Source organism: Saccopteryx leptura, chromosome 3 (assembly GCF_036850995.1).
Source record: "Saccopteryx leptura isolate mSacLep1 chromosome 3, mSacLep1_pri_phased_curated, whole genome shotgun sequence".
NCBI lineage: Eukaryota > Metazoa > Chordata > Mammalia > Chiroptera > Emballonuridae > Saccopteryx > Saccopteryx leptura.
The window spans coordinates 325,706,094-325,720,848 of NC_089505.1; the positions used below are offsets into that span (position 1 = coordinate 325,706,094).

At 37.5% G+C, this 14,755-nt stretch overlaps 1 protein-coding gene across 1 annotated transcript in view; it reads left to right on the forward strand.

The window, feature by feature from the left end:
• The first annotated feature begins 12,103 nt into the window (after positions 1-12,103).
• Positions 12,104-14,755, forward strand: part of LRRC69 (leucine rich repeat containing 69) — a 122,866-nt gene continuing 120,214 nt past the window's right edge. Inside the window, exon 1 of the mRNA XM_066379096.1 lies at positions 12,104-12,135. The gene's annotated coding sequence lies outside the window, so the exon portion shown is untranslated. The remainder of the gene's footprint in view (positions 12,136-14,755) is intronic.

The window sequence follows — 14,755 nt, forward strand, 5'->3', positions numbered from 1 at the left end:
TTTTTTGATTATAGGTTTATTTTTTTTATTTTATGACCTTTAATTTTTAAATGGTCGATATGGTTATGAACAACATTTGTATGGTTTGCTTCTGTTCTTTTATAAAACTTCAGATAAAAATTATTTTAGCTGTAACCTAAAATTGAATTATTTAAAAAAGTGACAGGTGTTAATTTAAAAGCAGGTATAATAATTTAGTTTGCTGTAAGATGATAGTCTAATGGAAATTTCATAAGCTTTTGTCTTAACTCAAAAAGTATGTTGGAGTTCTGGAATATATGTTAAGCAAGAATTTTATCCACTTAATATGTTTAAAACTTGTATAAAGCAAAAAAGAGTGTATATGACTATAGCAAGCAATAGTTTTGTTCATATTATCTGTTTGCCAAAAGAAGAATAAAAGATGAATTAAATAAACATTTGTTTAAATTGTTATTCATTGCCTGACCAGGCAGTGGTACAGTGGATAGAGTGATGGCCTGGGATGCAGAGGACCCAAGTTCAAAACCCCAAGGCTGTTAGTGTGAGCGCAGGCTCATTTGGTTTTGCCGGCTCACTTGGCTTGAGCGCAGGGTATCTGGCTTGAGCATGGGATCATAGACATGACCCCATGGTCACTGGCTTGAGCCCAAAGGTTGCTGGCTTGAAGCCCATGGTCACTGGTTTGATCCCAAAGTTGCTGGCTTGAGCAAGAAGGGGTCACTGGCTCAGCTGGAGCTCCCCATCAAGGTACATATATGAGAAAGCAATCAATGAATACCTAAAGTGCCATAACGAATTGATGCTTTCATCTCTTCCCTCCTGTCTCTCTGTCCCTGTCTGTCTTTCTCTTTCTTCTCTCTAACAATTTGAGAATATAGAAACAGAGAAAACTCATTTTGTTTTAGAATTTTATTCAGCCTGTATATTGTCCTCACATATAATTGAAAAGAATACAATAACATGTTCTTAAATGTAAAAGATTTGGAATAAATATATTATGCCCTAAACAGAATGAAAGGGGTAGTAAAATAATAGTCATTTAAGACATGACTCTTAGAAATCAGGTTAAAATTTAGGATCTTTTAGAATAAGAAAGATTTATTTAGGACAAGTCAATTAGAAGAATATTCTCAGACTCATGGATGTTAAAGAGAAAAGACAAATAATAAACATCTGTGTCCAAGAATGTGAAGCAGTAGGAAGGAAGCTTGTGCAAATTAATGCTGGTACACATTTGTTAATATATTGTCTTAGTGCAGGTTGTCATGAACTAGCAGATCAGTTGTTTTTCTAAGAGTTTAATTAGCAATTTCCTACTGCTGTTACTTCTGTTGAACAAATGAGTTTTTTCTTCTCCAGTATGTTTTAACATACATTGATTCTTCTACTTTGTGTTGTTCAAAATGGTCTCTTTCCATCTTGCAGAAAAAATAGAACTCATGGAGTTTCTAATTTTTTTCAAGGTAAGTTTTAGGAAGCAAACAAAATTTTTGTTCTTTACCTCACTATTTTTCCCTCCTACTTGAAGGCATTTGAACTGCCATACAAAGTTGAATGTTTCACCTAACCTGTTTCACCTACTGTTCTCCTGGTTAGTAAATAGCACTTTAAATAACATCTGCTTTGGCAAGGTACCCAGATTCCTCCCACCCAGATTGGGTTAGCTACTCCAGTTCATGCATGTTTCCAGTGACTACATACACACTTGTATTTAGCTATTTGTATTTAGTTTATTATTACTGTTGTTTATTATTGCTATTATTTTCCCCTAGTCTTTTAAGTGCTTAGAAATAAGAACTTGTTGACTGTTACAATATCTAGTACATTGCCTGGTCTGTATACCAAGTGCTTAATAAATATTTGTTGACAATCTTAAGATCAGATGAGAGGACAGTGTATGACTGAGGAGTTGTCATTAGGTTAATGGACATTTGGTATAGAGAGAGGTATTGACTTATAATAGTGCTTGTTCCTAAAAGGGTTGTTTCTAATTTACATTGCCCTTAGATGAATTCTTAAGTCTTTTGGTCTATTGAAGGGAGAAATGGAACTCAAGAGCTTTCTTTTTATTTAATTTCTGGTTAATTTACCTTAATGTGTCAATTAGGACAGTATGATTTTAACGAATCTGTAAAATACAAAGGTTCTCTAAAATAAGTATACAGACTAAGAAAACATTTAAAACTTTATTAAATATACTGGACATAGAGTTTATTTTTCCTCTTATTTTGGTATAATCAGGATGACCAGTATGCCCTACTGAAACAATCACTGCCTTTTTACAAGGTTGGTGAATGTATCAATTCTCTGAACAGGGATGACTTAAAATCTTTCTCTTGGTTTTTCTTTTTTTACAGAGACAGAAAGTTAGAGAGAGGGATAGATAGGGACAGACAGACAGGAACGGAGAGAGATGAGAAGCATCAATCATCAGTTTTTCGTGGGGCTCCTTAGTTCATTGATTGCTTTCTCATATGTTCCTTGACCGGGGTGGAGGGTTGGGGGGGGGTGCTACAGCAGACCGAGTAACCCCTTGCTCGAACCAGCAACCTTGGGTCCATGCTGGTGAGCTTTTTGCTCAAACCAGATAAACCCGCACTCAAGCTGGCAACCTCAGGGTCTTGAACCTGGGTCCTCCGCATCCCAGTCTGACGCTCTATCCACTGCGCCACTGCCTGGTCAGGCTCTCTTGGTTTTTCTTATCTATATCATCCTTGTCTTGACAAAAGAAAACTATTTATGTTCATAATCTTAACCAATACAGTATCAACATGAGAATTAGCAAGAACCTGAATGTGTGAGTTTGATGAGCAAAAATAATGACCCAAGTTGCTGTTTTTGAAACAGGCAATTCTCTCCTCCCCCCACCCTTGAAATCAGAAAGGCTTTATGCACCTATATGAGAGCATTTCTCAACCATGACACTGTTGACTTTTTTTTTTGAGAGAGAAGCAGTGAAAGAGAGACAGGAACATTGAACTGCTCCTGTATGTGTCCTGACCAGGGTATTGCACCTGCGACCTCCATGCTCTGTCCATGCTCTGGGACAACACTCCAACCAACCGAGTTATCTGGCCAGGTCTTAACTTTTTTTTTTTTCAGAGACAGGGGTGGGGAAAGGAGAGAGAGGGAAGGGGAAGGGAAGCATTCATTTGTTGTTTTTCTCAGTTGTGCATTCATTGGTTGCTTTCCCTGTGTGCCTTGACTGGGGATTGAACCTGTAACTTTTTTCAGGAGGACGCTCTTAACCAATTAAGCTAACTGGCCAGGGCCTTCATTTTGAGCTGGATAGTTCATTGTTGTGGAGGTTATCTGGTGCATTATAAGATGTTTAGCAGCACTTCTGGTCTCTACCAACTAAGTGCTAGTAGCAGATATGAGAGGAGGAAGGTCTCCACACATTGCTATTTGTTTAACCTTGTGCTTTTGAAATACATGTATATATTCTTCAACTACTAACAGTGTTTTAGTCTCTTCCACTTCAGTGAAACAGCTTCCAAAAATAGAACCAGTGACCACTTACCTGTCATTATCTTACTTGAAATTTCTGCTGTATTTAACAGTAGATTGTTTGTTCCTTGAAATTCTCTTACTTTTCATAACACTACTCTGCTGGTTTCTCCTCCTTAGTCTTTGTTCTGGGTTGTTCCTCTTCCTCTGATTTTCTTTCAGGTGTTATCCTTGACCTCTTTTTTTTCTCACACTACACCAGAACTTTCAAACTTGAAGGCTGGATGGCCAGTAGTTGCCGCGGTTGTGGCCATGCACATGCAGGTTCTCATTAGATTCAGGCAGATGGTAAAGAAACAGTGGAGGCAAAAAATGGTGGGCCATTCCTTTATTCAAGTCTCGTACCAGTCGAAGAGCAAACACAGGGGAAAAGCACTTCCCTTTCACTTAGGGCTTCCAAAGCCACTGACACATTCTTTGGTTCCACAACCAGGAGAATCTTCTCTGATTTTTCCTAGAAGCAAAGGCCCCACCAGTCTCAGCGGAGCTCACAGAAGCCCTCACCTCAGTTCCCTATCTGCCAACCATGGCTTCTTACTTTGCAAAACTGGCTTCTCTCTCTTTCCCTGCCATCTCGGCTTCTTTTGGCCTCTCCTCCTCCTCTCCTTTTAAAACTTTTCTGGCATCAAAACCTCTCCTCCTGTACACATTAGCATTACAATGGCCCTTCCTAAGCAGGAAGATAATTAGCAATTTCACAGATCACATACCTGGGGCTGCCCAGCACCATTTTTAAAAAGTGAGCAAACTCAAAATAACAAATTTGACAAACTCATTTGCCCAACAAGGGCTATGTGTGGCCCAGAGCTATATTTTATTTGAACTGTGTAGTCATTTTAAACAAAAAAAGTCATTTAGTTGGTAGCATTTAAGAACTGGAAGATTTCACTTAAAAGCCATATTTCACAGTTCTCAGAAAAAATGAGAATGGTCAACACTAGGTCAGAGTTTCCTCTTGGCAGCACTCAAGGACTGAGCAGTGGCTGTGGCCTTTAGAGAGGGAATGCACATTTTCAGCTCGTTCCCCACCTCTCCTCCCTGGTCTGCTGACTTCTATTTCATTTTCTCTGTCAAGAATGCCCGTTTCCCAAGCCACACTCTTGCTTGGCATTATCTTGTACTTTCTGCTCCTCTTTCACTTTTTTAATTCTTTTTTTAATTAGACTTATAGATATTTAACTATCTTACTGGACCTGATTTTACCTCACTTTTATTTTTTACTGTTTCTTTCTACTTTTTTTTTAATTGGTTATTTCCTTCCGTTTTCTGTGTTTAATTTTTATAGAAGCTTCCAAAAACTATGTGTAATGTATATGTATTTGTATGGCGTAAGTAGAATCTGAGAGGTTCATCCAACCCAGTAGTAATCAGATATTGGTCTGTAGTTGAAAGCATTGACAAAATAAGAAAATTTGATATAAGGTAATGAATTTTTAATAAAATATATATATTTCAATTAAAATAAACGTATTATAGGTTAGATTCTTTTAGCAGAGTGGTTGAAAATATCTTTTTTAAATGAAATTATGGTGCTAGAAGATGAGAGTGGATTTTTCAAGTGCCTTTACTTGCCAAAATTAGGAGTTGGTAACTATTTCTCACAAATTGCTTCCTCTTTTTAAAGTGTGAGCCCCTAGATTGCTTTCCCTTTCTAGAGCTTGCCCAGGCCTTCCCCTTTTTCCTCTTACTCTCCCACAGATATGCACCTCCTAAACTTTAAGGGTCCCCACAGACTTGCAACCAGGGGAGCAATGGGCAGCAGCAGCTCATCGCAGGCAAACCCCTTGAACCTGCCTCCAAGGGCCCCCTTTTCTCTGACTTCCCAGTGAGCCAAAGCAGCCTTGCCTAGGCTCTTCTATCCCAAACCCTTCCTTGTTTCACTGTCCCCAGCTTTAATAAATGTACTCTCAAAATAAAAATAAAGTCTGTGAACTCCTAGCATATTTCTGATCTCATGACCATCTGAAAATTAGATATCCTCACCAAGCCCCTCATTTGAACGCCTGCAATGATAGTGCCTTCAGATATTAAGAAGATGAAGTAATGGAAGAAGATAGTGGAGTGCAAGTTGAAGTAGGGAGACAGGTCCTTGCCATAGTAGAGATGTTACCTTGTATCAGTTACAAGAGCAGAGTAATGCTTGCATACTTGAGATTTGTTAATGAAACAATAGTGATCTTTATGTCTATAGTTGTGCAAAAGAAAGCATAACTACTTTTTATTGAGCATTTACTGTGGTAGGCAGTGTGGTAAAGGCTTTACTTAAGTGGGCTTGTTTAGTCTATATAAGTGGCATTTTCAGCCCTGTTTTATAGACCATGATAGTGAGACTTGAAGAAGTTGACAGTGAATAACTTGCTAAGCCATAGGGCTAGTGAATGGTGAGGCTGATCCTAGAAGGTGGGTCTTTGAAGATTCAAAATGTTTTAAATCATAACTTCCTTTTCCATATTTAAAAGGAAAACAGACCAAGAGAAACATAATATTCTTTATTATAGGAGAGAATTTCTATAGAATTCTAACACAGAAGTGTCTGCTCATGTTTGGAAACTTTTACCTCAAGTCTCAGGCCAAATATAATCATAAGATAAGCTTGCCAGAACAAGTAAATTCATTGGTTTATGCAATAATCTCTATTTATAAACTGTTTTCCCTGCATTATTGCAACTTTCAAAATCCTTTAATTTGTTGCAGGGGCCCCAGCCATAGTAGGAATTAGGTTCTTTTGTATTAGGGAGTGAATGTTAATATAGAACAAGTCCTCTGTATGTGAATAAAATGGATTGTTCTTTAAAGTTCTTGAGATTCTGGGATGTTACATAGGTTAGCATTTGTATAACACTTTATACTTCCAAGATAGTTTATAATCATTAGGTATTTTCCATGTAATCTCAGTGGTATAGATTGGTATTCTATCTTGTTGCTGATGAGAAGAGAGATATAGTCAGATTGACTTGTTTAAGTTTAAATAAATAATCAATTAATCTGGATTAACATTCAATTTAAGGTTCTTAGTCCTGTTCTGAGTTCATAGGATGATACATTCTCAAAAATAATAATAATAATAATAAATAAATAAAGATTTTTTTTCCCCCAGTTTTCCTGCCAAATAGGTGGATTTCTGGTGGCTGGAAAAGCTGTGGCTGCTGTCATCCATGAGGTTAACCCGTGCAACAGAGAGCTTAGGGACCCCTAGCTGGGCATTCATAGTGAGTGCATTTAAGAAGCAGGTCTAAAGTCGTGTGAAATAGTAGACCCATCTCCTTTTCTATATTTCTCTGCCTCAGTTTCTTATGTCTTCCCAAACCTGGGCCAGTGCCACAGCCTTAACCTGCCAAATACTATCCACCTCTTATTCCCCTACTTCACATCTTAAGTTGTGGTTCATCCTGTCTAGTGTACCTGTAATACCATATTCTAGACACAATTGTACTCACATTTTACCCTATTATTTCCTTTCTATCCTGTTTTCTCTCATCTGGAATAGTACAGAAGCCTTCTAAGTGCTGTTTCTGTCTCTACTCTTACTCAGACTTTCTCTTCATGCTGCTAAAGTGAACTGCCAGAAATGCAAATCTGACTACTGTCTTCCTAACCTAAACTTTCCATTGGCTCCCCAATCATATAGGATGAAGTATACTCTCCTTCTGCCATTTAAGAGAGCTCCTTAATGATGGGTCCTATGCACCTTTCCAGGGTCCTTTCTTTAAACTTACACACTAGAATTAATTATATCCCCCATAGCCCTATATATTTTTTGCCTGTGAACAATTTTTTCCATGCTTCTTTTATTAAATGTTTTTCCCCTTACATTTTTTTAAATTAACTGCTTAATTCTTTTTAACTAATTTTAGTCAACTGCAGGAAATCTTCCTTGAACCAAAAAATTAGGTTGTCACTTTGTGTGCTTACTTAAGTTAGCATTTATTTTATTGAATTGTTGGCTTTATGAGAGAAGTGACCTAATCTTATTCATTATTATGTCCCCAATGCATTTGCTGTAATGGTGCCTAACATGTAATTGCCATTTAATAAATACTTGATTATCGTGATAATTATTTTGCAACATCTATATATATGAAATCATTATGTTTTGTACCTTTAATACAATCTTACACATCACTTATATCTCAGTAAACTGGAAAATACATTTGATGAATGAATGACCTGTTTATATATCTAACTTCCCTCTACACTCTAAGCTCCTTGAGGACAATGAGTATGATTTAACTCATGTTTGTATACTAAACATTTTGGATAGTGCCTGACAAAGAATCAATTAGTGTTTTTAACTTGTGAAGCTCATATTTCTTTTTTCCTATAGTGGATGGCTATCAGTTTATGCTGATGATGGACTTTATGTGAGGTCTTCTTTCAGACGACACTAAAGTTTAGTGTTGTCAATTTAATAAATATTTACTGTGTACCTCCCCTATGCCAGGTGTGTTATAGAGAGTGCAGCTAAAACATATTGCAAGGGAAACATGAAAAGAACAAAGAATTAAATGCAAAGCTAGAGTTTCTATAAAGATGTCTGTAAACATAGATACAGAAGCAATTCTGCTTGGATAGAAGGTTAGGGTTCAAGGAAAATGATAGAGGAAATATTTTAGCAGATTCTTCAAAGGATTAGGAGCAGTTGGGCTGGTAGATAAGTGGAAAAGGCCTGTAGGAAAAATGAACAGCATCAACTAAAGGGATAAATGTACTGGGTGGTTTTGAGGAATAGCAACTATTCCCCTAAAGGAGAGTACAGGGTTTGTGAAAGGAAATGATGTGCTGAAACTGGGGCTAGGCGATGATGAATTTTGAATCCCATCTCAATAATTGTGATTTTAATTTATAAGCAATAAGAGGCCTTTAAGATAATTTTTTTCTTCTTTTCCAAGTGAGAAGAGGGGAGATAGACAGGTTCCCGCATGTACCCTGACCAGGATCCACCCCTCAACCCCCACCTGGGGCCATGCTTGCAACCAAGATATTCTTAGTGCCCGAGGTAGAGGTGCCATGGAGCCATCCTCAGCGCTGGGGCTGATGTGCTTGAAATAACGCAATATCTGTGGGAGGGGAAGAGAGAGAAAGAAAGGGGTGGAGAAAGAGATGGACATTTCTCCTGTGTGCCCTGATCAGAAATTGAACCCAGGACATTCACACTGTGGGCCGAGGCTCTACCACTGAGCCAACCGGCCAGTTTTTAAAAGATTTTTCGAGTTACAGATTTTTTGTTAGAAGGTAATTGATAACAGTGACAATGTATGTAATGGTAGAGAGTATATAATTGAAGTAAGTACAGGTAGAGATGGTGAGACTGGAGTAGGATAGTAACTGGAGAGAAAAGCAGACAGATGTGAAAGGTGGTGGTATGGATTTGTATAAGATTTAGCTAAGCTCAGACTATCACAGAATTTCCTTCCCTGCATCATTTCAGGGGAGTTCTGCCCACCAGACATTTTGCACAAAACTTGGAAGGCGGAAGTGATGTGGCAGCTAGGAAGGTTAGCATGGAGGAATCAAGTGTTAATATCATGCAACCATTGCTAATCTGCTGGCTCACTTCATTGGCATGAATTAATAGTAAGTCTACAGTTTAACCCACTTCTGCCAGACCTCCTTCAGCATTTCTGAATCCTGGGATAGGATTTTGGAGACAAAAGTACAGACCAACATAGATGGCTGATCAAATTCCCACAGTTACCTAAGGTCAAAGTCTATGATTCCTAGTTGGTCTTTTTTTCCAAATCTTAAGATAGAACTTGCTGCTATAGCAAAATATTTAAACCATATATAACAGGGTTTGGGGGATTGGACTTGGGTGTGAGTTACAAAGGCCTTAAGAATGTTAAGCTGGAGCCTAATGTCACTCCAGGAGGGTTGTGGTGAGGGTTTAAAGGAATGTGATGAAAATGTTATTGGAACCAGGAAGAACGATGACTTCTATTAATAGCCAAAAGTTTTAACAGTGCTGCCAGCAAGCAGCATTAACATGGAAAATAAAAGGCATATGATCAACTGGATGATATAGCTAAGGAGATTTCTAGACAGTATATTTAGACAGTATTTGTATACAGTATTGGAGGTGCTATCTGGATTCTGGCTCTTTTGAATAGTAAAAAAGAAGAAAGGCAAGCAGGAGTAAGAATTAAATATAAATGAGCCACACATTTTGGTCTTGAAAAATAAGATTTTCTCATTCCTAGTCTCTCCAGACAGTAAGTGATGCTAAAATTAAGAAATGAATTACAGACAAGAGAACAGCCAGGAAAATGAAGCCTAAAGGTGAAGTCAAGGGCATGACTAAAACCCTTTAAGGCCAGGAAGATTAAATATGTTTTTCAATTAACAGATAAGAGAGCTTCTAAAGTTTTTTTGTATTTTGGTTGTTTTTTTAAGCATGAGAGAGAGACGGGAAGGGAGAGATGAGAAGCATCAATTCACAGTTGTGTCACTTTAGTTGTTCATTGATTGCATCTTATGTGTGACTTGATGGGGGTGGTGGTGGTTCCAGCCGAACAAGCGACCCCTTGCTCAAGCCAGTGACGTTGGACTCAAGCCAGCAACCATGGGATCATGTTGATGATCCCACACTCAAGCCTGCAACCCTGCACTCAAGCTGGTGAACCTGCACTTAAGCCGGCGACTTTGGGGTTTCAAATCTGAGTCTTCAGCATCTCAGGTCTAGGCTCTATCCACTGCACCACCACTGGTCAGGCTAAAGTTCTTTAGTGTATTGTCCTACAGTGGTTTTATATGGGAACCCAAAATAGAGTAAAGATATGCAAAGAGATTATGGGTGTGGCTTTTATCTGATAGAATGAATCAAACTTTTAAGATAAATGTACAAAGTTTTTAAAGGGATTATATCAGTTTAAGATCAAAAGTGACAGTATGAGAAGAAAAGATGGTCCCTCACAAACTGCTAGTAGGAAGGTAAACTGATGCAGCCACTTTGTGGAAGAGTCTGCCAGTTTCCCCAAAGTCACATATGACCCAGCAATTTCTCACTAAGTATATAGTCAAGACAAGTATTTATTGCATCATTTGTAATAGCCAAAGAGTAGAAACAACTTAAATGTCCATGAACTGATAAATGGATAAGTAAAATATAGTATAACTGTGCAATGGAATATCTTTAGGCAATCAAAAGTAATGACATACTAGTACATGCTATTACATGGATGAACCTTGAAAGTATTATGCAAGTGACAGACTCACAAAAGACCACATATTGTTGAGGCCATCCATATAAAATATCTAGAATATTTCACTTAGCATAATGATCTTCAGGTCCATCCATACTGTCACAAAAAGTAAGATTTTTTTCTCTCATCTTTGTCTAGCCTGCCTACCACAATATTAGTTATGCTAGTAAGTTTTTATTCTTAGTGTGTGTGTAAAATCATGAGGTTGAATATTGCTACCTTAAAGATCTGAGAGCTGTATATTAGGTGGATTTTATTCATAACTTACCAGTGAAGATTGAAGACATTGTGATGCACAATGTTGAAGAAAATCTATATAAATGTAGATACTGTTTTTGTTTGACTTAGAATATTGATTTATGTCACCATAAAACATCTTTTTTATTACCATTAATGTAAGACAGGAACATTATGAATTTTAACTACTTTTACCAATTACTCTAAGGAAAATATGGTGGCAGTTCATTAAAATCTTGATGTACCTTTATAGTATTCATAGAAGTGATGAATATTAGTTGATACAGTTGAAATAAAAAGGTGATGAATATTAGTTGATGTAGTTGAAATAAAAAAGGTGATCTGAGAAAGTATAGACAACTAATCCCTAAGTGCAGGAAATTATTGTATATGCATGTTTACTAATTAGCCTCCATTCTGGAAACCAAAAAAAAAAAGCAGTTATCAGATCATCCTATCAGAACAAGAACTTTTTGAATGTTGTAATGTGTATTGTGAAAAACAATCACAAAGTGTTTGTCATTCTTTATTTAGCCTATGTGTGAACTGAATTTTATTTTTATGAGGGCCCTGTCCAGGTAGCTCGGTTGGAGCGTCATCTCCATGAGCCAGTGTTGTGGGTTCGATGATCAGTTAGGGCACTTACAAGAATCAACCAATCAATGCATAAATGGGTGGAATAACAAATCAGTGTTTTTATTGCTCTTTGTCTCCCTTCCACTCTCTAAAATCAATGAGTAAATAAAATAAAACAAAACAAAAAGGATGAACTGTACATGAGTTGGACTCAAGGAACTGTCCCAAGGAGTTCCACCGACGTTTGTACCCACTCTTTAGAAGACAAGCTCTTGGGATCTGATGGTTTAACAGGATGAAATTTTTGGGAAGAGTGGCCATTGGGAGAATGTATCACTATTTTGTGTGTTAGAGGAATGTGAATGACTCGTAGCCAGAGGATGAACTGTAGTATGATTTAAGACATGTCCACATAGCATCAAGAGTTGGGATCTACTTTTTCTTTGAGCATGGGCTGGACTCAGTGATTTGCTTCTAAGAAGTATAATGTGGTAGAAGTGATATTGTGTGACTTATGAAGCTAGGTCATGAAAGTGATATAGCTTCATCCGCTTTCTCTCCTGGGATGCTAACCCTTTGGACCAAGACACCATGTTGGGAGGAAGCTCTAGCTACAGTGGAGAGGCTACAGGTAGGTGTTGTAGCCTTAAACTCCCAGTTAACAATCAGCACCTACCACCAGATGTGGGTGAATGAGCCTTTAGATGATTTCTGCCCCAGCCCTGAGCCACCCCAGCTGTTGCCAAGAGAAACATTGATAAGCTTTCCCCACTGAACATTGTCCAAATTGTAGATTTTTGAATAATTATTTTTTAAGCTCCTAAATTTTACAATGGCTGCCCAGTAATAGGTAACTGGAACAGATGATATTAATTGGACTGAAAGCATGTTGAAAGTAAGAGAAGGAAGAATCAAATATGTTTACCACATTATCTAGGTTAAGCAAATTAATAGAAAGTATTATCAGATTGTAGTGGCCTGCTTACCCATTTAAAGCATTAAGAAATTACTAGTGTTTGAATAGTGTCAGCTGAGGTATTGGCCACATGGAATTACTTTAGAGGAGATGAGTGTCCATGAGATATTTTTTAAAGCAAAGCCTATGATCACTTTGCTTAGATAGTAACTATGATTGTTCTAAGGAAACTAAAATATTAACAGAGTAAAGAAGATAGAAAATAGGATCAGAAAAGAAAAGACAAAAACCAGTGATTAAATCAGTGGTTCTCAAAGCATGTGCCAGGGCACACTGGTGCACCCTAGAAGATTTCCAGGTGTGCCCTATGGTATTCCAGAGAAATATGTGCCTGTTGGGGACCAAAAAAACAACAGGGTTTTTGGAGTGTAGATTTTTGGGGGACAGAGGTGTGGGGAATTGGCTGTAAACTGACAGTCTGCCCAAACCCCCACCTCACTTTTCTGATTAGGTTGCAAAAGGCTGTTAAGCTGTGGTGCTGGATTGTTTACATTATCCCCCATGTTCCCCGGAAAGACTGGAGGCAAGTTTCTTCTATCCTTTGGTGTTAAGATGATCTGTATAGTAGGGGTTTTCTGCACTCAACACAATTAAGAGTAAAAAGAGAGGGATTCTTCAATGTATTGACGAGGAAATGAGAGTTTGCCTTTCAAATATATGCCCAAACATTGAAGAAGTTGCTAGGACACATCAGGCTTATGTTTCTCATAAACACAAGAATGAAAAAACTTAACACATTCATGCTGGGACCTGCCGAATTTACTAAATCTTACTAAGAATATATCTATATATATAAAAATTTTTTTTTGTCATTTTTTATGTTTTAACCTCTTTTTTACAAACTCTAAAAAACATAACTCAAAAAATGTAACATAAAAATGTCTTTTTAATGTCAGAATAAATTTAATTTTTTCGGATTTATTTTGTTGAATTACCATAAAAGCACACTTGGACTTTATATTTTTTTCTTTAATATTTGACTTAACTAATATACTATAACATATTTCTCAGAAATTTGTATAGAGTGCGCCTACAATTATTTGTAGGATTTTAAATGTGCCCCAACTTCAAAAAGTTTGAGAACCATTCAATTAAATAGTTGAAAAATCATTTTATACTAGCAACTGGGAGTCACTATTAATCATCACCTCTTGTTTCACTGTTATGATATTGGTGTTCATTACATTGCCCTTTATGAATTTAATGATTCTTTAGGATTTTGGCAGTTGCTTTACCCTCATACTGGAAAAGCTCTTGTCTCTAATAGCATCCTGTCATCTAGGCTTTCTCTGGTCATCTGTGTGAAATTGGAAACTTCTTATTCCCACCCTCCTCATTTTCCTTACTGGTTTTATTTTTTATTTTCCTGTTCTTTAGCACTTAATAGCATGTAACATACTTGATTTACTTATATATTTTGATTGTTTTTCCTCCTACTAGAAGGTAATTTCAATGAGAGAGGGATTTTTATTTATTTATTTATTTTTTAAATATGTTTTTTAAAATTTATTTATTTACTTTTTTTTTTTTTTACAGAGACAGAGAGAGAGTCAGAGAGAGGGATAGACAGGGACAGACAGACAGGAACAGAGAGATGAGAAGCATCAATCATTAGTTTTTCGTTGCACGTTGCGACACCTTAGTTGTTCACTGATTGCTTTCTCATAAGGTGCCTTGACCACAGGCCTTCAGCAGACCAAGTAACTCCTTTCTCAAGCCAGCGACCTTGGGTCCAAGCTGGTGAGCTTTTGCTCAAACCAGATGAGCACCTCGGGGTCTCGAACCTGGGTCCTTCCGCATCCCAGTCCGACGCTTTATCCACTGTGCCACCGCCTGGTTAGGCGGATTTTAATTTTTTTAATTTACTCCTTTATCGCCAGTGTCATTAACAGTTTCAAGTACAATAGGTAGTGCTCCTAATATTTTTTGAATAAATGACTAAGTGATTTTTGAATTACAAAGGGAGGATTGAATTATGTTCTTAACATTTTGTGTGTGTGTGTGTGTGTGACAGAAACGGAGAGAGTGATAGATGGGATAAGCAGGCAGAAAGGGAGAGAGATGAGAAACACCAGTTTTTCATCGTGGCTACTTAGTCTCCTTAGTTGTTCATTGATTGCTTTCTTATATGTGCCTTGACCCAGGGGCTACAGCAGAGCCAATGACCCTTTGCTCAAACCAGCAACTTTGGGCTTCAAGCCAGTGAGTGACCTTGGGCTCAATCCAGTGACCATGGGGTTATGTGTATGATTCCACACTCAAGCCAGTGACCCCA